The sequence below is a fragment of the Sciurus vulgaris genome (genome assembly GCF_902686455.1).
Source record: "Sciurus vulgaris genome assembly, chromosome: 5".
Taxonomy (NCBI): Eukaryota; Metazoa; Chordata; class Mammalia; order Rodentia; family Sciuridae; genus Sciurus; species Sciurus vulgaris.
In genome coordinates, this window is record NC_136465.1 from 21229885 (window position 1) to 21251539 (window position 21655).

Genomic DNA, 21655 nt, shown 5'->3' on the forward strand with positions numbered 1-21655 from the left:
CTTTGCCTTTTGCATCTAGGCATACATATACTGTGCAGTAGCTAGGTCTCTTTCTGCCTCAGAGGCCTTTGTTCTTTTTCTTTTCTTTCTTCTATTGCCCTAGGGCTAGAGAAAGGATTAAATGCAAAAAAAATTTTGGGATAAATTCTACACACCAGTAGCTTTCCATTCTGAAGAGAAAATAAGACACATCTTTTAAATAGTACTAACACAATACAAAAATGAATAAGTGGCTTAAAATTTACAGATAGAATGCTGTAGAAGTTGGCAGATGGAGAATTTGCTTAAATTTAGAGAAAGGGGTTTCAAAAGAGAACTAGAATTTAAATAGAGATTGGAAAGATATGAACATATGTCCTCATGAAGGGAACATATGTGTTAAGTTACAGAAATAAAAAATGTTCACTGACAGCTAAACAGAAGAGTAGAGGTTACATACAAGAAAAATTTTGTGGGGAAATTCCAAAGTTATTGTCAGACTGCATGATGGAAGATATTTCTTGGTGGAATGGACTGAATGTTTATGTCTTCCCCAAATCCATTTATTGACAAACCCATAGATTGATAGTATTAGGAGGTTTACCTCTGGGGAGTGATTAGATAATGAAGGCAGGGAGCACAAAAATGAGATTAATGCTCTCATAAAAAGAGGTCCCAAGAGATCACTCATACTTTCTCCATGTATGGTTATGGTGAGAATATGACAGTTACTTGAGTCAGGAAGCAGATCTTCAGTAGACATTTAATCACCAAAAACTTAATCTTGAAATTTCTAGCCTCTAAAAATGTAAAAAACAAATTAGTGATGTTTATAAGCTACCCAATACATGTATTTTGCTAAAGCAGTCTGAACAGACTAGGATAGTTAATAAGAATAGAATGATTGTATTTAACATGATGTAGAAAATAAAAATATTCCTGAGGAAGGGAGTAGTATTTTGAAAACCTCAAGAATAATAACATAAAGATGTATAGGTTAAATTGAAGTAGAAGATGAAAAATGGAGATAAGTTATAAGACTATCACAGGAAGACAGATTATACGTAATGGGTGACTGATCTGAATATGTTAGCCTTTGACTTGACATCAATAATATCTAATACATTAAATAATTTAAAAATAAAGTATAGTCAGATATTAAATTATTGAAATTGTATACTTTACAATTTTTTACATTTTTTGCATGTTCAAAAAATGTTTGTGATACCCTATTTTTTAAGAACTCAGTCAATTTAAAAAATATATTAAAATATAATTTGGGAAAACCTATCGTATCCTAGACACAGTGTTCTAGACTCTGGTATAAGACCCATCTTCTCTCCTCAAGGAGTTTTTAGGATAACAGGAGGGAAAGTCAAGCAAACAGATGATTATAGGACAATACTGATCTATATTGATAAGGGCTCCAATACGTGTGTGTGTGTGTGTGTGTGTGTGTGTGTGTGTGTATGGTGGATGGTTATAAAATAGGCATTTTTCTCAAAACAGGGCTAATTGTTGGTGATTAGATAATTTAACATAACTTGTGAAAAATGGAAAGCTCTTCATTGCACAAAAATGCAATTAGGTCATTCCAGGGGAAAATAAGAGCCTACTTACCAAGGCATAAGGACAAGGAAATCCATATCTCCTATATGATAAGTATAATATATAGTACAAGGAGAGCAGTTCATACACTGCACAGATAAGACATTAAAGTGTGCTAAAAAGTTCCAATTATGTACTAAAATATATCAGAAGCCTTTATCTGTGTCAATGACAGCATCGACCTTGTGATTTGGAAAAGTCATTATAAGAGATAATTTAGAGTATAATTGAAGTATGGAAGATTATTTTTGGAGTTGTTGAAGTAATCAGTGCAAAGTTTGATATGATTCTGAAATGAAGTAAAAGTTGAAGGGGTTGGGTAAAAGGGACATGTCTAATGAAGGATTACTGAAACTTGAGAATTGATTGGAAGTGGTTTGTTGAAGAATGAGAAGAAATTATGACCAAATTTTTGTTTCTTATTTGGGCAGTTTCTTGTCTGAAAGTTTTATGCATGTAGCGAACAGAGAAGGAGGAGAAAGTGTGAGGAGATATGCTGGTAAATCTGTTTAACAAGGTGAACTGAGTCCCAATGGAATAGTCAAGTAGGGATATTCAATGAACAGTTGACTATGTGGGTTTGGAAAGTAAAAGATTTATCAAAACTTTTGTTAATCAAAACATGATCTTTGGAGTCATAACATCTGTATAATCTAAAATTTTATTAGAAATGCAGAATCTGAGGTCCCCTTCCAGAAATACTCACAATCTTCCTAAAAACAAGATCCTATATGACTCAAATGAAAATTAAAATTGTGAGAAGCACTAACAATAAATCCACACACATATAAACACACACATGCACACACACTGACACATTAGTGTTTCAGCATGTAGGTAATAGTAAGAACTATAGAAATGTGTAAATACAGCATAGTAAAATGGAACTTAGAAAATTTCCCAAAACACCAGAATTTAAAGGAGGATGGAAGAAGATGAAACTTCAGAATAAAACAGGGTTATTTTGAGATTAGGAAAAACTAGAAAAATTGTGCATTAAGAAGGTAAATAATAAAGGAATTGTAAGTACACATAATTATCTAGAATGAGGAAAGTTTGTGGAATGAATTCTAGGTAGCAACCATGAATTCCTCCATAACTCAGAACTGAAGTAGTAGAAGAACAGCTGATCAGAGAAGGGGGTGACAGAATAAACGCTCTAAAACTCAATATTGGACAGCTTGAGACTCAGAGGATCTGGAATTTGGTTACTGGAGCTAAAAATAAGAAAATAATATCTTGGCCCTCACTTTAGTTAGGTTTTTTTTCTTTTTCCTTTTTTTTTTTGTTTTGTTTTTGTGACCTAAAGAACTGATGAACAATTTTAGAGAAGGAAGAGTTTATTTGGCATTCACTATTTCAGAGATCTCAGTCCATGAATGGCCGTCTCCATTGTTCTGGACCCAAAATGAAGCAGAACATCATGTGCAAGAGGAAAGAAGATTAGAACACAACAATCAGGAAGCAGAGAGAGATTAATCTTGGTCCACCAGGGACGAACTATATACCCCATTTCACTTCTAAACTTTGTTTCATTATCTTACACATAAGCTTTTGGGGAACTCCTTATATCTAAACCATAACTCTAAACAGTGACCAGTGTGGGGATCTGGGGAGAAGTGTAACAAAGAAAGAAATAGAGAAAAATCCCCAAAGCTTACTTCTTTTACAACATTTGGGAAGAAAATTAGACCAAGTTAAAACAGGACAGGAGCAGTAAAGACAGTGGAGGAGATCAAATTGTGCACAGAAAGCTGTGCTGGGCAAAGTAGCCATTTTGTGAAATTCATACCTAGTCAGCACCCTAGTAAAATAAAATCAGTAAAGCTTCTTCCCACTTACAGATAATAAAACCATAGGGACCCCTTCTGACGCAGGTTGTCTCAGTAATTTGTCCAAAGAACTTGTAAGGGGGTCACTACTAGCTTAAATCTACCAAAACCTGTTCCCTCTCTTTTCAGACAATTGGACTGGGATAGAACTGACCCAAGAGCAAATCTCTTGTAGTTTGTGCTAACTCTAACATAGTGCTCCCCACGGCATGTGCAGGAACTCAAGAGAAGTTGGGCCAACTGACAACATACACCATAATGGTAACAGGTAAAACCTTGATCTGCAGCAGCCAAGGTTAAGGCTTCTGTCCCATGGACCACACACAGACAGCCTGTATCCATAGGTCACACAGTTGCTTAAACCTATCAAGGTCTTAGAAAGCACCCCTGTAAAGAGGAAGGTGTTCAGCAATCTATAGCCACTAGTCATAGGAGCTCAGGGGAAGGTGGGCCAACTGATACTCTACTCCAGTCATGAGGATGGTACCACTGTGATCTACATTAGTCAGGAGGAGTCCTCCATGACACAGACTGCCCGAGAGAGCATGGATTCACAGGTTCCACAGTTGCAGACAGCCATCAAACTGTGTACTTCTATAAAGAAGCCTCTGTAGAAGGGAGTGGGTGCTCAGCATTCTGAAGCAGTCAGCAACAGTTCTGTCCGCGCTGCAATCCCATGCCTAACAGAAATAGTCAGCAGATGCAAAACCCTTCAAGAATGCAAACTTGGGCCTCTGTGCTGATGAACAACCCTGCCTGGTGAGAAAACCATAGACACTGGGAAAGTAGCTCATGTTCTGCCTCACCTCTTGGAGTATCCACAACTCCAAATGTTACCAGTCAACTCAATTTCTCACTCAAATGCCTGGACATACAGAAGGCATTTCCTGAGGACAACACCAAGTAGCCGGTGGAGTATCTCAGTACATACACAATGACAGTACACCCCAAAAAAGTGAATTCAGAGAAGAGTATCACATAGACACTAACTACTACCCAGTGTTCTCAGATACATGCCCTGCAATTGGTCATTCCATATGGGGCAACTGTTGTATCCCCTCCCATGGGCAAAACAGTGCCACATCAAACAGATTATAGTACCTTAGACCACCACATTCTGCACACTCTCAAGTATACATGGGAGAGTGCATATTTGTTTTGACAACACTGGATTTATGGAACTTTTCTTCCAGGGCATATAAAAGACCATAACCCATAACAGGGAGTAATTGGTTATAAGTCAGATAATTAGGGACCATTCCACTGACCCACCAGAAAACTATTAGGTACCTGGGCACATGAAAGATCAGAGGGGGCCTTTTAGAATTGTATTAGAGGTGAGCTGAAGTGATCATTACCTCCACACCCAGGGAAGCTTAGAGGTAAAACTGAGGAGCAGTGGGCATCTTGGGAAGGTCCCAAATACTTATGAAATCCAAATCAGGAAAACTCAATAATAAATCTCTCCACTTCAGCATATAATATCACAAATATCTCTAATGTCAATTTGGATCTTACAGATATTACTTTTCATATTGAATAGATTGTTATTCCTTTATTATTGAATATTACAGCCCTCAACTCAATTGATTTCTTCTAATGTTTCAAAGTATTAGTGAAATCATTCTATCTTTGTTTTCCTAGCTCAGGTTTACTCTTGTTTCTCTGAGTCTCTCTTTTTCTTCTTGCATTACCTGTGCCTTCCTCAAATTTCCCCCATTTTTCTTCTTTGTAGTACATATTATTTATTCTGTGCAGTGTAACAGTAATTGTATTCTCTTTAGAAATTCATTTCTCAATAAATTCAAGAACTTTACCACAATACTAAACCTGGATTAGAAGAACTGTGGAGAACATTGTCAACAAGCTTTTTCCCCTAGGGTTATTGTTCATGGCTTCACTCTGAGTTGATTACAGTTAATAAAGTTTAATATCTTCTCTCAATGAAGTGTTGGATACAGGGCATAGAAGAGGATATGAACTGAAATGGAATATCAATACTTGGATATTTGCCCAGTCTGGGACACTTAAAAGAAAAATGCTCACTCAATAGTTCCTTGCATAAAAGTAGAAAATATATTCATCCCAGCAGATGGGTAAACATACAAACAATATGAAAAATCAAGGGAACAGGGAAAAAAATAACCTCAAATGCCAAATTTGCAAGTCAGGCAATATTTTCTTCAGAATTGATTAAAAAAAATCTTTCCATGATAAAGAGAAACTAAAACAATTTATAACTAATACAGCACTGTAAGTTACACTTTATGAAATATTTCACACAGTATAATTGAAAAATAAATATCAGAGCCAGTGTACAAATTAATCTTCATGGCTATAAGAAGAGTTAATCAAAGAAGAATCAAGTCTGCATTAATATTAGAAAAGAGTAAAAGTGGCAGGAAATAAAAATTATCTCTATACTACCAATGTAAATTGTTTAAGCTCTCCAATCAAAGACATAGATTAGCAAAATGAATTCTAAAACAATATCCAAACATATGTTGTTTGCAAAAGACTCACCTGCCAGGTAAAAACATTCACAGAAGAAGGTGAAAAGATGGAAAAAGACATACCAAGCAAATGGAGACTGAAAGCAATCAGGATAGCTACTCTCATAATTGAACAAAGTATACTGAACCAAAATCAATCAGAGAGACAAAGAAGCTCACTTCATATTGGTTCAGGAAATCATTCAACAAGAAAATATAATGATTTAACATATTTATGCCCTAAATTACTGTGCACCTAAGTATATAAAACAACCTGAACTCAATATAAAAACTTAAATAGACCATGATACAATAATATTGAGTGGTTTGAACACACCTCTCTTACCAATAAATAAATAAATAAATAAATCATCTATAAATAAACTAAGTAAAGGCTTTTCAGAATAAAAAATATTAATCAATGGACCTAATAGAGTTGTGAAGAATATTTCATCTATCATCCAAATTCACTTTCTTCTCAACAGTACTTTAAACCTTCTTTGACAAACCAGAGAGCTCAGTTATAAAACAAAAGAAGTATGAAAAATATTATGTGGTAAATACAGCCCTTTGAACTAATGTGAAATACAAAAACTCAACAATCATAAAAATTATTAAGCTCAATATCTGTTTCATAACTAGCACAAATAAATAGTGATCAATAAATGCTTTGAGTTGAAAGCATGGGCAATACATTCAAAACTTTACAGAATATACAGGTTGGAAATGTTTTCTAAGAGTAAAGGTACACCAAGCAACCACAAAAAAATGGCAAGTTCTGCTTCAGAAAAATTAGTTTTCTTGTTTGGTTTATACATATATATATAAACCAAAGGATGGGAAAAGATATACCAAGCAAATGGAGACTGAAAGCAAGCAGGATAGCTACTCTCATAGCCTAACAAAGTATATTGAATCAAAATTAATATATATATATATATATTCATACAAACAGAATAAAAGAAACACACTGAATATATTTCAACTCATCACACAGAGCCAGTTTATCAATCTTTTTTATTTAAAGGGATCATAAAAATAATAAACAACATCAAAAATTATAAAAATGAAGAAATTACATATGAGAAAGTAATTTTACAGTTCTTAATATGTAATGAGATATTAAGCTCTCTTATGAGAAGAAAATTACAAAATTGAAATTAAAAATGCCCCTCAAACCAATTTCAAGTACATCCAAAGCCTACATGAAAGGTACAACTGTGCAATTTTAGAGGATAACATAGAGAATCTTTTCATGACTTTGAGTTAGAGAGTTTAAAAAAGAATACATATAATGTGCTAGTTACATAGGGAAATATTAATAAAAATGATTATGTTTAATCAAAAATACGTTTTCCTGCAAATTCTGTAAGCATATCTCCTCACAAGTAGGAGGAGATATCTTCAATGAATGTAAATGATTTTGAAGTCTAGTATCCTGAATATATGTAGACTCCAAATAACTTATAATAATAAATATAAACACAAGATTATCCAAAATTAAATGTCTAATGATATATTGGTGAGAATCTGGAACAATGGAAACTATTTTACCTTATTGATGAGAATTAAAATTGCTACAACTCTTTGACAAACTATTAGATCATAATTAAGACACATATCCAATGGCCCTTATACATATGGACCAGGAGACATACATACATGCTTGTTGAAGAATTAATACCATAATAATTCCAAATTAGAAACAATTCAAATGTCAATCCACAGCAGGGAAAAATTGTGATATCTTTATTCAATGGAATACAAATAAAGTATTGACAATGAACAAACTAAAAGTACCTATTTAATAACACAGATGAATTTCAACATAATAATGAACAAAGAAGCCAACAGAAATGATTGATTGTGATATTATTCCCTTTATGTAAAATTTCAAACCTAGGCAAAATTAAATTGTATTTTCTACAGATGTATACATATATGACAAAATACAAAGCAAAGAGCAGAAATGATTATAATAACAGCCAAAATAGGCTTACGTTTGGTGCTACCAGCTCTTTGAAGGCAGGGGTGAAATGATCTTTATCCCCAGTGTCTAGCACAAGCCAGGTATAGGTTGGGATGCATTTCAATCAGATATTATAGTATTTATAATAGCAATTAAATATTGAAAGTTAATTCCTGAGTGCTCTGTGGTCTAACATTGTCTCTGTTCCAGGCCAAGGTTCTAGACAAGACAATCACAATAGAACCAGTTTTGGTCATGTCTCCCCCTTCCGCCTGCATTGTCTGTTCAAAGTACCCAGTATCAGTTGCCATACTCTTTTAGGCAATGGACATTAGTAATAATGTGAAAAGACTACCCATCTTTCATGAAGCAGAGGCAGATAAAAAAAGACAATGAAAATAGAATGTCATATATTAAAGAATTAGTATTTTTTTTTTTACAAAGTACAGAGCAATACCATCTTTGCTTATAGATTTTGTAAAGATAAAGAAGTTTAAGAACATATTGCATTGACAAAGTTATGTGGAGGTAGGCAATTTCTGATTGGAATGTAAATTGATACTAGTTGAAGTAAGTTGTACATACTTCAAACATGAAAAGAATTTTAAAATCACAACTTAAAAATTCTGAAAACCTTCCTGGGCCAAATGAACTTTGGACTTTGACCTTAAAATTTTATTTTAAAAATTTAGTCTTCTAATTTATATTTATGTTTGTGGAATACTACCATTTAATAATATCAAGATATTTAAAAACAAGTGTCCATTGGTAGATATATTTATAAATACAATTGTTGTATATCAATACATATAAATGAAATGCCACCACAAAAAATGAATATAATAGTAACTCTGAGATAGTAAATGAAAAGGTAGGAAAGCAGAGTCATGTGAACATTATTTTACCACATATACATTTTTAGAGACAACATATGTGAGTACCATTCATAGGATAATAAACACATAAGAAATTGGTAATTGTGGCTTCTATTTCAAAGTAGAACTGAACAGTTCAGGTACCTTCCTAGGGTACTAGAATGGAAAAGTAATAGAAATTTCAAATAGCAATAAATGTTTAAAAATTAATATGGAATTCATTGTCTAATTACTACCATCTTTTTCAAGTCATTCAGTTTTTAAATTATTTTGATTCTCATTTTTTAAACAAACTTTTGAAGGAAATGGAAATGTACAGTTAATTATAGCTGTTAAGATGATAAAATATATGGATGTTTTTGAGGCACCTTAGTTTGAAACAATGAATTAGAGACACCAACCACATTTAAAAATTTTCTACAATTATTAATATTTATGAGAACATTTATAGTGTTCTGAGAAAATAAATTCGAAGTGTCTTTAAAAATAGAATTTGGTTACTATGCCTGTTGTGTCTGTTTTCCCACTGGCAAGGTGAGAAATGAGTTTGTTATCAAATAATTCAGTTCATGCCCAACCATCACAGACTAAACATAAATCATGAATCTGTGAAGTTTATATTAACTTAATTCATCAGAAACCTGTAAAACTTTATATTTACTTTTTCCACTTAAACAGAGCTTGTACTCAAAGTTTTAATATACAGATTCCTATATTTCTACCTTTAAGAGTATTTTATAGAAGCAAATACTTTCTTAAAAAGCATCCACACTGATCATAATGAAATCATATAGCAAATCTTAATATAAAACTTAATGTTGCAAACTTTTTCATTCCCCAAAGCTATTAAAAATGGTACATTTAAAACCACCATTAAGTCTATTTTACACATCAATAAAGTGGCCTAGATAATGAAATGCAGTAAAATCATTATTCGCTTCCATTAGCACTGGTTAGTTAGTGGGAGAAATGTGGTTTGATTTGTCTACTTGAGAAGGTGGATAGGAATCAAAGATCTAGCCAATTGAACAGATTTGAAGTTAAGAGTTCAAAGTTAAACTCAAGACTGTTTTTTCATGTTCATGTAATATAAGCTTGGTGTCTCATTCTGGCAGAGCAATTGATCAGATGAAGGGAATTTTGCCGCCTTTTTCAGTCTCCACAGACAGAGGTGAGTGGTAGTATTTTCGTATTACTTTACTGCCTGGGATTTATTCACATTGGGGCCACAGTAGATGGGATTTTTAAAAAATTCAACAGCTTTGTGGAGCTGTAATTATTGTATCATGATAATTGCATTTAAGCTGTATAATTCAATAGTTTTTAGTAATTTTTTGAAGTTGTGCAACCATCACCAGTAATTAATTTGAAATATTTTAAACTCTCCAAAAATGAAAACTTCATACTCTTAGGAATCAATTCCTACTTATCATATATTCTAACTCCTGGCAACTACAAATTTCCTTCTTGTTTCTCTTTATTTTGGATAATTCATATAAATATCATCATTTGTGACTGACTCCATTCACTTAACATGGTTTTATCTAGGGTATTGTTACTTTGTTTTTGCCAAAAAGGATTTTATTTTTATGGATATAACCATTTTGTTTATCCATTCATAAACTGACGGATGTCGGGTGAATTTCACTTTGTGAATATTGTGAATAATGCTACTATTCCTATAGCTGTTTTATTGTTTTGTTTTAAGCATGTGTTTTCACTTATTGTGCATATACTGAGTGCACTTATTGGGTCATATGGCAATTAGAAGTTTAGCATTTTGGAGAAGAACCAGACTGTTTCCAAAGTGGTAAAACCACAGTTGACTTTTGTCAGCAGTGTAAATGAGTTTCAATTTCTCCATATCTTTGTAAACTTGTGTTATTGTCTGATGTTTTAAATTTAGCTACCTGAGTATATGTGGATGTTTCATTGTGGCGTTGTTTTATTTTTATTAATTAATTAATTTATTGGTTCTTTTTAGTTAGAATTCATTTTGATATACTTATAAAGCATGAAATATATATTATTCTAGTTAGGACCCCATTCTTGTGGATGTACATGATAGTGCGATTCACTGTGATGTTTTTATATATGTACATAAAAACATTATGTCAGATTCATTTCACTGTCTTTCCTTTTCCTATTCCCTTACCTTCCCTCCATTTCTCATTGTCTAATGTATTTAACTTCTTTTCTCCTCCCTCCTTTATTGTGGGTTAGTTTCTACATGTAAGAAAAAACTTTCGACCTTTGTCTTTTTGGGACTGATTGATTTGTTTCACTCATCCATTCATCTGTTGAAGGGCACCTTCATTGGTTCTATAGCTTAGCTATTGTGAATTGAGCAGTTATAAACATGGATGTGGCTGTGTCACTGTAGTATGCTGATTTTAAGTCCTTTGGGAATAGACCAAGGAGTGGGATAACTGGGTCAAGTGGTGGTTCCATTCCAAGTTATCTGAGAAATCTCCATACTGCTTTCTAGAACTATTGCACCAATTTACAGTCCCAGGAGCAGTGTATGAATAATAAGTAATGATGCTGAACTTCTTTACATGTGCTTATTGACTATTTACATATCTTCTTTAGAAAATATTTATTCACATTTTTGCCAATTTTTAAAAGGCATTTTTTGTTGTTTTACTTTGTTATTGGGGCAAGAACATAACATGAGAGTTGCTGTTTTAACAAAGTTCTGAGGGAACAGCGATGTACTTCTTACTTTTGGCACAATGTTGTTCTGCAGATATCTATGTAACTAAAACCTGACAACTTTTTTTTAAATTTATTTTTATTGTAAACAAATGGGATACATGTTGGTTCAGTTTGTACATGGAGTAACAGCATACCATTTGCATATTCATATATTTACATAGAGTAATGATGTTTGATTCATTTCGTTATTTTTTTCCTTACCCCCCACCCCTCCCACCTCTCTTTTCCCTCTATATAGTCCCTCCTTCCTCCATTCTTGCCCCCCCCCCCCCATTAAGTGTCATCATCCGCTTATCAGTGAGATCATTCCTCTTTCTGACAACTTTTTTATTGGGTCTCCTATTGTCTTTTTACTGCTGAGCTGTAAAATTTTATATATTCTGACATAAGCCCCCTTATCAGATAATTATTTGCAAACCTTTTTCCCATTCTATGTATTTTCTTTTTTTTTTCTTGATGATGTTCTTTGAATTTCAAAACATTTTCCTTTTAATGAAGCACAATTTATCTATATTTTTCTTGTGTTTTGTTGTTACTTCTAAGCAACCAAGGTAATTAATATTTACCACTATGATTTATTCCAAGATTGCTATCATTTTAACTCCAACATTTAAATCTGTATTCTATTTTGAGCTAATTTTGATACAATGTGTGAGGTATGGGTCTAATTTTATTGCTGAATGCATATTATGTTGTCTCAGAACTAATTTTGAAAGGAATTGTCTTGGCATTGAATGTCTTGGCAATCTCATAAAAAATCAACTCACTATAAGGGTGTGTTTCTTTTTAATTCAGTCTCACTGATCTGTAAGTACATTCTTACATCAGTACTTCCATCCTATGTCTTGATTACTGTGGCATGCTTTGAAATTGGGAACAGTGAATCCTCCAACATGTTTTTTTTTTCTTTTTCAAGACAGTTTTGGTTATTCTGAGTCCCTTGAATTTCCAGATAATTTTTAAGACGTATCTGCCAGTTTTTGCAGAGTAGGCAACTGAATTTTTGATGATCAGTGTGTTGAATCTATAGACCAATCCAGGGAATTTTAACAGAGTCAAGACTTCTGTATAAATATACGTAAGTTTCATACCATTTATTTAGTCTCTCTGTAAATTCTTTCAACATTATGTTGTATTTTTGTATGGATAAAATTGTAATTATTTGTTGACTTTACTCCTAATTTTTTTCTTTTGGATGCTTTTTTTGTGTTTTGTCTATTTTATATGATGTCAAATTTTAATTAAAATTTTTTTCAAAAAACATAAAAACTATATATTTGTGGGATCCATGTGAATTTTTCAATGTATGTACATATTGAATAATCTTTAAATCTGTGTAAATGTACCTATCTCCTCAAATATTTAACACTTTTATGATGCAAACATTAAAAATACTTTCTTCAAGTCTTTTGAAATATATGGCATTTTATTATTATTTATAGTAATTTACTGCACAATAACACACCAGAAATTCTTACTCCTATTATAACTTAGTACCTATTGATCAACCTCTTCACATCCTTCTCTTCCCCTACTCTTCTCACCTCTGGTAATCAGCATTCTACTCTTGACTTCTACGACATAAACTGCTGTTTATATTTCACATATAAGTGACATCATACAGTACTTGTCTTCCTGTGCCTGGCTTATTTTACTTATCATATGACCTCCAGTCCCATTCACACTGTCTTAAGGGACAAGATTCCATCCATTTTTAAGGCTAAATAGTGTTCCATTGTGTATATGTGTAACATTTTCTTTATCCATTATTCAGTTAATGGATATCAAGGTTGTTTCCATTTTTTTGACTGTTGTGAATAGTGCTACAATAAAAATGGGTTTAATTCCTTTGGACATATACTCAGTAGTGAGATTGCCACATCATATGGTGCCATGACCTGCACAGCTGTTCATTCAGGTAACTGAACCAGGTGGTGAGGGGATGAAGAAAAGACAAACGGACACACAATTAGAGAAAAAATCCTGGACTCGGTGGCACACTAACAGCCCTGACAGGGAGATAGTGATCACAAACAAGCTCAGCACACTTATCACATAGGTTTTAACATTGAAAGGATGTATTGTGAGAAAGTTTCTTCGAGATAAACAGAACCAAAGCTGAGGGTATAAACAACCCAATTAGAACTATCAGTTTGTGCCCATAATTCTGTACCCCCAGAAAGCTGGTGTTTGAACCTAAGGTTAAGAACTGCGTTTTCAAGGAATTTCCCTTTGTATAAGGCATCACCATAGCAACTGGGCAATCTTCAATGAGTGCCTTCACACTGAAAAGTTCCCAGGAGAGGTATTGCCTTTGTCTCCAGACAGTACAAGGATAATAATTCATTCGCTACTCTCCACAATATGGTTGTCCTATTTTTAATACTTTGAGAAAAACTTCCTAATGTTTTCCATAAAGACTGTGTTAGTTTACATTTCTGATAATACTATGCATTAGTTTTCATTTCTCCACATCCTCATAGAACTTGTTATTATCTTTTTAATAATAGCCTTTTCTTACTGGGGTGAGGTGATAACTTGTTTTGATTTGTATTTTCTGGTTATTAGTACTGTTAAGTATTATTTCATATTTTTTTCATTTCTATGTCTATTGAGAAATATCTATGTAGGTCTTTTGCTTGTTTTTAATTGACTTAAATTGTTTTGCTATCATTTTTGAGTTTCTTACTCTGGATACTACCACATTGTCAGATGTAAAATGTGCAAATATTTTCTCTCTTTCTGTAGGTTGTTTCCTCATGTTGTTGATTGTTTTCTTTGCTGTGATGAAGCTTTTGAAGCTTTTAAGTTTGTTGTAATTCCGCTTATTTATTTTGCCCTTGTCTCCTCTGTTTTGAGAGTCTTGATCAATGCCTTGTGCAGTGTCTCACAAATTCCTTGCCCATTTCATTACACAAAATCCATGCCCACTTCAATAACTTAAAGTGTTTCCTCTACATTTTATTCTAGTACGTTCATAGGTTCAGGCCTTGTTTAAATCTTTAATCTATTTTAAGTGGATTTTTGTATTGAGAGCTGGGATCTCTGCAGGTGGCTACCCAAATTCCCTAGCACCATTATTTACAAAACTGTTTTTGCCAATTCATGTTCTTAGTATCATTTTTCAAATTCAACATCTCTTCATGATAAAACCTCTGAACAAAACAGTATAGAAAGAATGTACCATAACATAATAATAAAGCCACATATCATAAGCCCACAACTAACATTATATGAGGATCAAAATCTTCTAAGAATTGAAACAAGAGAAGGATACCCCTTTTACCACAGTATTCAATGTTGTACTGGAACTACTAGCCAGAGCAGTCAGGCAAGAGAAGGAAGGCATCTATGTTAGAAAAGAGGAAGTCATATCGTCACTGTTAGCAGATGGTATAATCTTATGTATGTAAAACCCCAAAGATGCCACGAAAATTCTATTTACTTAGTAAATGAATTTAGCAAAGTTGCAGAATACAAAATAAACATACAAATATCAGGAGTGTTGCTATATTCCAATACAGAATTATCTGAAACAGAAATCAAGAAAGAAATCGTACTTACAGTAAATATGTTCACACAAGCTGATAAATGTAACCAAAGATTTGAAAGTTATCCACAATGAAAATGATGAAAAACTGATGAAAGAAATTGAAGAGAACACCAAATACTTGAAAGTCTTCGTTTTTTGTTTGTTTGTTTTTATGAATTAGAAGGATTTCATGTTAAAATGCCCAAAGCAATATATAGGTTCAATGCAATCCCTTTCAAAATACCAATGACATTCTTCACAGAACTGAAAACAATCTTAAAATTTAAATGGGACCACATATACACACATGCACACAGGCAGGCACACACATACAAACACACACAAACGCACACACACACACACACACACACGAAACAAACAAGGAAAAGAGTCAAAGGAATCTTGAGCAAATAGAACAGAGCTGAAGGCATTTCATTTCCTGAGTTCAAACTCTACTGCAAAACTGTAGTAATCAAAATATCAAGGAATTGATGTAAAAACAAACACATAGGTCAATAGAACAGAATAGATACCCTAAAAGTAAACCCATACATCTAAGTCAACAATGGTGCTAACACACACTGATGCTATTTTAAATGGAATTATTTTCCAAATTTCACTTTTGGATTGTTCATTGCTAGTATATAGGAATACAATTATTTTTTGTGTGAACATGTTGTAGTTGGGTCAACTTGCTGAACTTGTTTTTTTAATTCTAATATCATTTCATTGATTATTTAGGTTTTTCTACATATAAGATCATGCCATTTATGAATAAAAATGGTTTACTTCCTTCCAATTATATTGTGTTTTTATAATCTTGACTAATTTCCCTGACTAGAACCTCCAGCACAAGGTTGAATAGTTGTACATAAAATCTCCTGCATAATCATACTTAAAATACATTGTGGTTATTATACTGTTAACTATAATTAGATAATAATTCCTGAAATCATTTTCAAATATGACTCTGGACAAAAATATTTTCTACTTTGATTCTTAACAGAACACAATGCAGCATGATGTTGAAGTTAGAGTATTTATGTATACATGAGTAATTTTGGTTTCCTATGGAAACATTTTTTAATCATGTATATTAAAGATGGGAAAACCTTTTGGGACATGAGGTAACTTATAGAAACTTATGGTAATTTATATTATTTGGAGAAAGAAGTTTATAGGGAATCAGAGAGGCACCAGCCTTTCTGGAACAATATTTATATGCTTAAAGGTAGAATGGGAAAAAGATATACACAATGTAAAAAGAGGAAAAAAAAAAACAAAGAATCTATATGTATCAACTCAGGCCAAGTGAGTAGTTATATGAGCAAACAGTGGTGCAATTGTGCATATTTTCTTTCTGAATTGTTATATGTGTATAATCGTAGAAATAATTAATTTCTTACGCCACTGCCCTCTTTCTCCTGATGGTGTTAAGTGTTGTTACTGATTTTGACTTTATGAGTTAGTCTTTAGGCAATGCAATATTCAGGCAGGCTCTTGACCCAATTTGAGGAGAATATATCATCAATTGTTGCATGTAGAAGGACACCATTACTTTTGGGAACTTCGGCTTCCTTATGTAAGTTGAAGACAGGAGAACTTTCATTTTTTGAAAAATATTTGGACATTATGAAGTGACAGCGTAAGATTTTTGTTTCTGTGTTCAAAATGTGGGAAGCTGAGTAGCCAAAAGTATAGACTGTGTCTATTACTAATTACTTGTTCCTCAGGTCCAGAGTCAACTAATCACCTAATGAGCCTTAGTGAAATGGTAGTGAGCTGTAATACTGGATAGGGCTTCATGCAGCTGGACAAGCTGGGGAGAGCTGGAGAAGGGGAAGAAAACATTTTCTCATTTTACTCTTAGTTTCTAGGGTGTCTACTAGTGGAATCAACAGTAATAATCAATATATTTTTGTCTGCATTTTTTAGTCAACTATCCAACTTTTTTTGTAGGATATTCTTTGGGTGAATTGTTTAATTTTTCAACGTAAAGAATTATAAGGCCCAATACACAGGACATTAAGAAAAGTTTTAATGTTATTGTGGGTTACCAGTCAGGTGATTTGACTTGTAACCATGACTAGGGGAGGTGTGATATTTTGGAATTCACACAAATGTTGATCATTATAGTAAGGTTGTGCATTCTTCTGATTTGTAAAAATTTGGAAGTTGTAGCTTATAGAGTGTTCTGCTTTACTAGAGATTTCTACAGGGAACATAACAACTAAATTAACAAGAAAATTTGCTTCTTTCACTTAGATACATGTTTATAAGTACTTACTGGGGTTTCCTGATTTTGTTGTTGTTTTTGTTTTTTGGTACCTGCAAATGAACCCAGAGGCCTTTAACCACTGAGTCACCGTTTTTTTCAAAAATATATTTTATTTATAAACAGGATCTTGTTGAGTTGGTTAGGACCTTGCTAAATTGCTGAGGCTGGCTTTCAACTCACGATCCTCCTGCTTCAGCTTCCCAACCCTCCGGGAGCCACTGTGCCCAACCTCCTGAGCTTCTTGCTGAAGGAAAATGATTATGAATTTACTATTAGTATTACTCTAAATATTCTAGATATTAGAATATGGTTTTAAAATGAAAATAAAATAATCGATACAGGAAAAATCTACCAAGAAAATGAAGGTCTTTTAGATTGTTCCTGAATTGGGTCTAAGTTGTAAGGTTGGACAGGGAAGCTCCCATGAGTTCTTTTAAACAAATGGTACACACACAGAGAATTCATTTCTTCTTAGATTGATTCATCCAACAAATACTAACTGCTCAACTCTGCCAGCCTTCATTCATATTGCTTTATAGTTCCTTCCAATAACTGTGTTAAGGTCTTGAAATCATGGATAAACATATAAGTTTTTCCTGAAGTTTTTGTTCTAAAGACAGATTTGAGGGTTTTTCTTTTCTCTACTGCTACAATATTTTCTTACCATTATATTTTTAATAAATTCATGTACTTACATATCATTTTCTTATATCAAGGAAGAAACCATTGCAAGGAAACAATATATGTCCATTCTGTAGAAGTTCACATTATAAATGTGATCTAGTTATCACAAATAACTAAAAATCTGGGGATAGGCAGTTCCTGGGTTGTTTCAGTGTCTCAGAAAGGTTTGGTTACAGAATTGGTGTTTAGAAAATTCTGTTGACTGTGGCCTCATGGTGAGAACTTGATGACTAGTGCATTCTGCATCTTGTCCTCTCACAACCATATGAAATGCAAGAATGTGGAAAACGGTTTTCTCTTCCCTCCCCACATTCTTCCTCTCTCATTCCTTCTTTCTTTAATCATCAAAGAGGAAACTCTTGAGGCTGGGGTTGTGACTCAGTGACAGAGCACTTGCCTGGCATGTGTGAGGCACTGGGTTTGATTCTCAGCACCACATATAAATAAATAAATAGAGGTCTATTGACAATTAAAAAATAAGGCAACTCCTTTAGTACTCCAGCAGACTTCCTGGTTTGTCTCATGGCAGAACTGAGTCACACAAGTCTTTATCCACAAAGGAGGTTGGGAAATTTAAGTATCTGATGTGTTTTGCCTCTTTAGTGAGAAGCAAGCAAGAAAACATGGAACTGGAAAAAAATTGGGGGTAAGACACCCAAAAGGTCTGCTCCAGTTGGTTCTTGAAATAACCAATAATGCACTCAAGTTTATTCTATTGCTATATCTACATATTCACCCATATAAGATAGTTAAGACTAAAATCAATGTCATATTGAGGAATTATGATTTATTCTAAACATTAAACATTCTAAGTACATCTCTGAAATGCCATGCACAATTCTTATGAAAATGCATGAAATATGTCAAAATTATGTCCGGACAGTGCCTGCCATATATTAGTTACTCCATAAATGTCAGTTTTCAAGTGTGAACATAACATTTTTAGAACATATCTCATAAATTTATTTTATAAAATCAACCAAATGTGGTTTTATCTGGTTTAGGTTGGGTGGATTTTTTTTTTTTTTTGTAGTTCCCATATAATATTTTAATTATAAGTACCTTATAGAAATATCACTTTGACAATTTCACTGACTTTTCAAATTAGCATAATATATTCAATGAAAAAAGAGTGAAATGAAAATGAAGACATTGAGTTATTGGAGGAAAATGAATTAAAAAAAATGGAAAGTGGTACAAGTTTTGACATTTGACTGGAAGACATCAAGATGCATGGATTTCACAAATCTAATGTTAAAAAGCTCAATGCAAAACAAATCTTTTTCATGTAAAAACTGAATTAACTAATAGGTCTATAACACTGGTAATTTTGGCCTTAAAGGGTTCCAGTCTTTTGATCAAAAAAGGCCAAAAAAGTTAAGATTGTAATTATTTGATTTTATTTTACACTAAGGGGTGGCCACAAAGCAATCCTCCTTAATAAAGTTGACAATTAGCTTTACTCAGAACATTTTTAATAATCACATTAAAAAATGTATTCATACAAATTGTTCTGCAATCCACATATACAATAGCTTGAAAAACATTTAGAAAAAAGAAGTCAATGTAAAAAGACAGATTAAATGACCAGAACAGTATAGGTTTTATATAGCTCAGATTTAAGAGTTTTCTTCTTTTATTATTCTTTTAATTTTTATTTTTTACAGACTGCATTTTGATTCATTGCACAAAAATGGGGTATATCATTTTGTTTCTATGGTTGTGCACAATGCAGATTAATACCATTTGTGTAATCATATACGTACATAGGATAATGATGTCTGTCTCATTCCACCATTTTTCATACCCCCCCCTCTCATTTCCCTCCACATAATCTAGAGTTCCTCCATTCTTCTCTCACCCCCCACCCTACCTCATTATATATATCATCATCCACTTATGAGGGAAAACATTCAGCCTTTGGTTTTTGGGAGTGGCTCATTTCACTTAGCATGATATTTTCCATTTATTTACAAATGCTATAATATTATTCTTCTTTATACCTGAATAATATTCCATTGTGTATATATACCACAGTTTCTTTATCCATTCATGTGTTGAAGGGCATCTAGGTTGGTTCAACAACCTAGCTATTATGAATTGAGCTGCTATAACCATTGACATGACTGTATTACTATAGTATGCTTATTTTAAGTTCTTTGGGTATAGACAGAGGAGTGGCATAGCTGGGTCAAATGGTGGGTCCATTCCAAGTTTTCTGAAGATTCTCCATACTGCTTTCCAGAGTGGCTGCACCAATTTGCAGTTCCACCAGCAATGTACTAGTGTGCCTTTTTCCCTACTTCCACACCAACATCTATTATTGTTTATGTTCTTGATAATAACCATTCTAATTGGAGTAAGATGAAATCTTAGAGTTGTTTTAATTTGAGACAGAATGGAAGACACAGAGACGAACCCACATGAATACAGTTACTTCAAATTGGACACAGGAACCAAAAATATACAATGGAGAAAAGATAGCCTGTTCAACAAATGGTGCTGGGAAAACTGGATATCCATATGCAAAAAATGAAATTAAACCTCTATCTGTCACCCTGCATAAAACTCAACTCAAAATGGATGAAGAACTTAGGATTAGACCAGACACTCTGCAACAAATAGAAGGTAAAGGAGGCCCAAGTCTTCATCACGTTGGCTTAGGATCAGACTTCCTTAAGACTCCCAGAGCCCAAGAAATCAAAGCAAGAATTGATAAATTGGATGGACTCAAACTGAAAAGCTTTTTCTCAGCAAAGGATACAATCAATAATGTGAAAAGAGAGCCTACAGAGTGGGACAAAATCTTTTCCACACGCACTTCAGATAGAGCACTTAACTCCAAAATTTATAAAGAACTTACAAAACTTTACACCAAAAATACAAAGAACCCAATCAATAAATGGGCCAGGGAACTGGAAAGACACCTTACAGAAGAAGACATACAGGTGATTAATAAATATACAAAAAAGTGCTTAAGTTTCCTTACTGCATCATCAATGTCAGGAATCTGTTCCTTCAGCTGGCTTCATTGTTCTGGATTTAAAGAAATACCTTTTCACCTTCTGCATCCATCCAGTATTCTCTAATATCAATTAGAATTTTGCCTTTAAAATCCCGAACATTGAGGTACCTCATGTTCCCGATCTGAAACATGTTATCATCTCTACTGCTGTTGCTCTGCTTGGAAGATGACAGAGCTCTGGAGGTCTCACCAATCTTTTGCTTCTGTACAGGATTTTCCAGAGCAACTTGCTTTTTCCTCTTTAACTTTTTCTCAACTTCACTGTCAGAATCACTGCTCGAGGAGATTGAGGAAACAAGTCCCTTTGATGTAGGCATTGGTCTGCTTCTGTAGTCCACAGCCCCTCTGCCTGCTGGCTGGAGACTGGGTGGACGTTAATATTTAACAGGACTTAAAGTTTTTAGTGACAAAGATGAGTTGTGAAAAAATAGGAAATTATCTTAACACTGGATTATAGCTAATTTACTAAAGTGGATTATAATGAGATATGTAAAATGTTATCATTTGAAAAACTGGCCCTTATATACAGTGAGATAAATTTTGTGATAGTCAAATTCTTCATTTTTATAGAAACCAGAAATGCCACACCCAGTTTGTTGTTTAATTTGTCTACCATGAATGATCATCTCAAGGGTTAGCTTAGCTTTCTTATGTCCTATTTGA

The 21655-nt window shown here is 33.4% G+C and overlaps 1 pseudogene across 1 annotated transcript in view; it reads right to left on the reverse strand.

The window, feature by feature from the left end:
* LOC306661024 (activated RNA polymerase II transcriptional coactivator p15-like) overlaps positions 1-21328 on the reverse strand; it is a 42187-nt pseudogene extending 20859 nt beyond the window's left edge. Inside the window, exon 1 of the transcript in view lies at positions 20914-21328. The product of the transcript in view is annotated as an activated RNA polymerase II transcriptional coactivator p15-like (transcript). The remainder of the gene's footprint in view (positions 1-20913) is intronic.
* Positions 21329-21655: the final 327 nt, after the last annotated feature.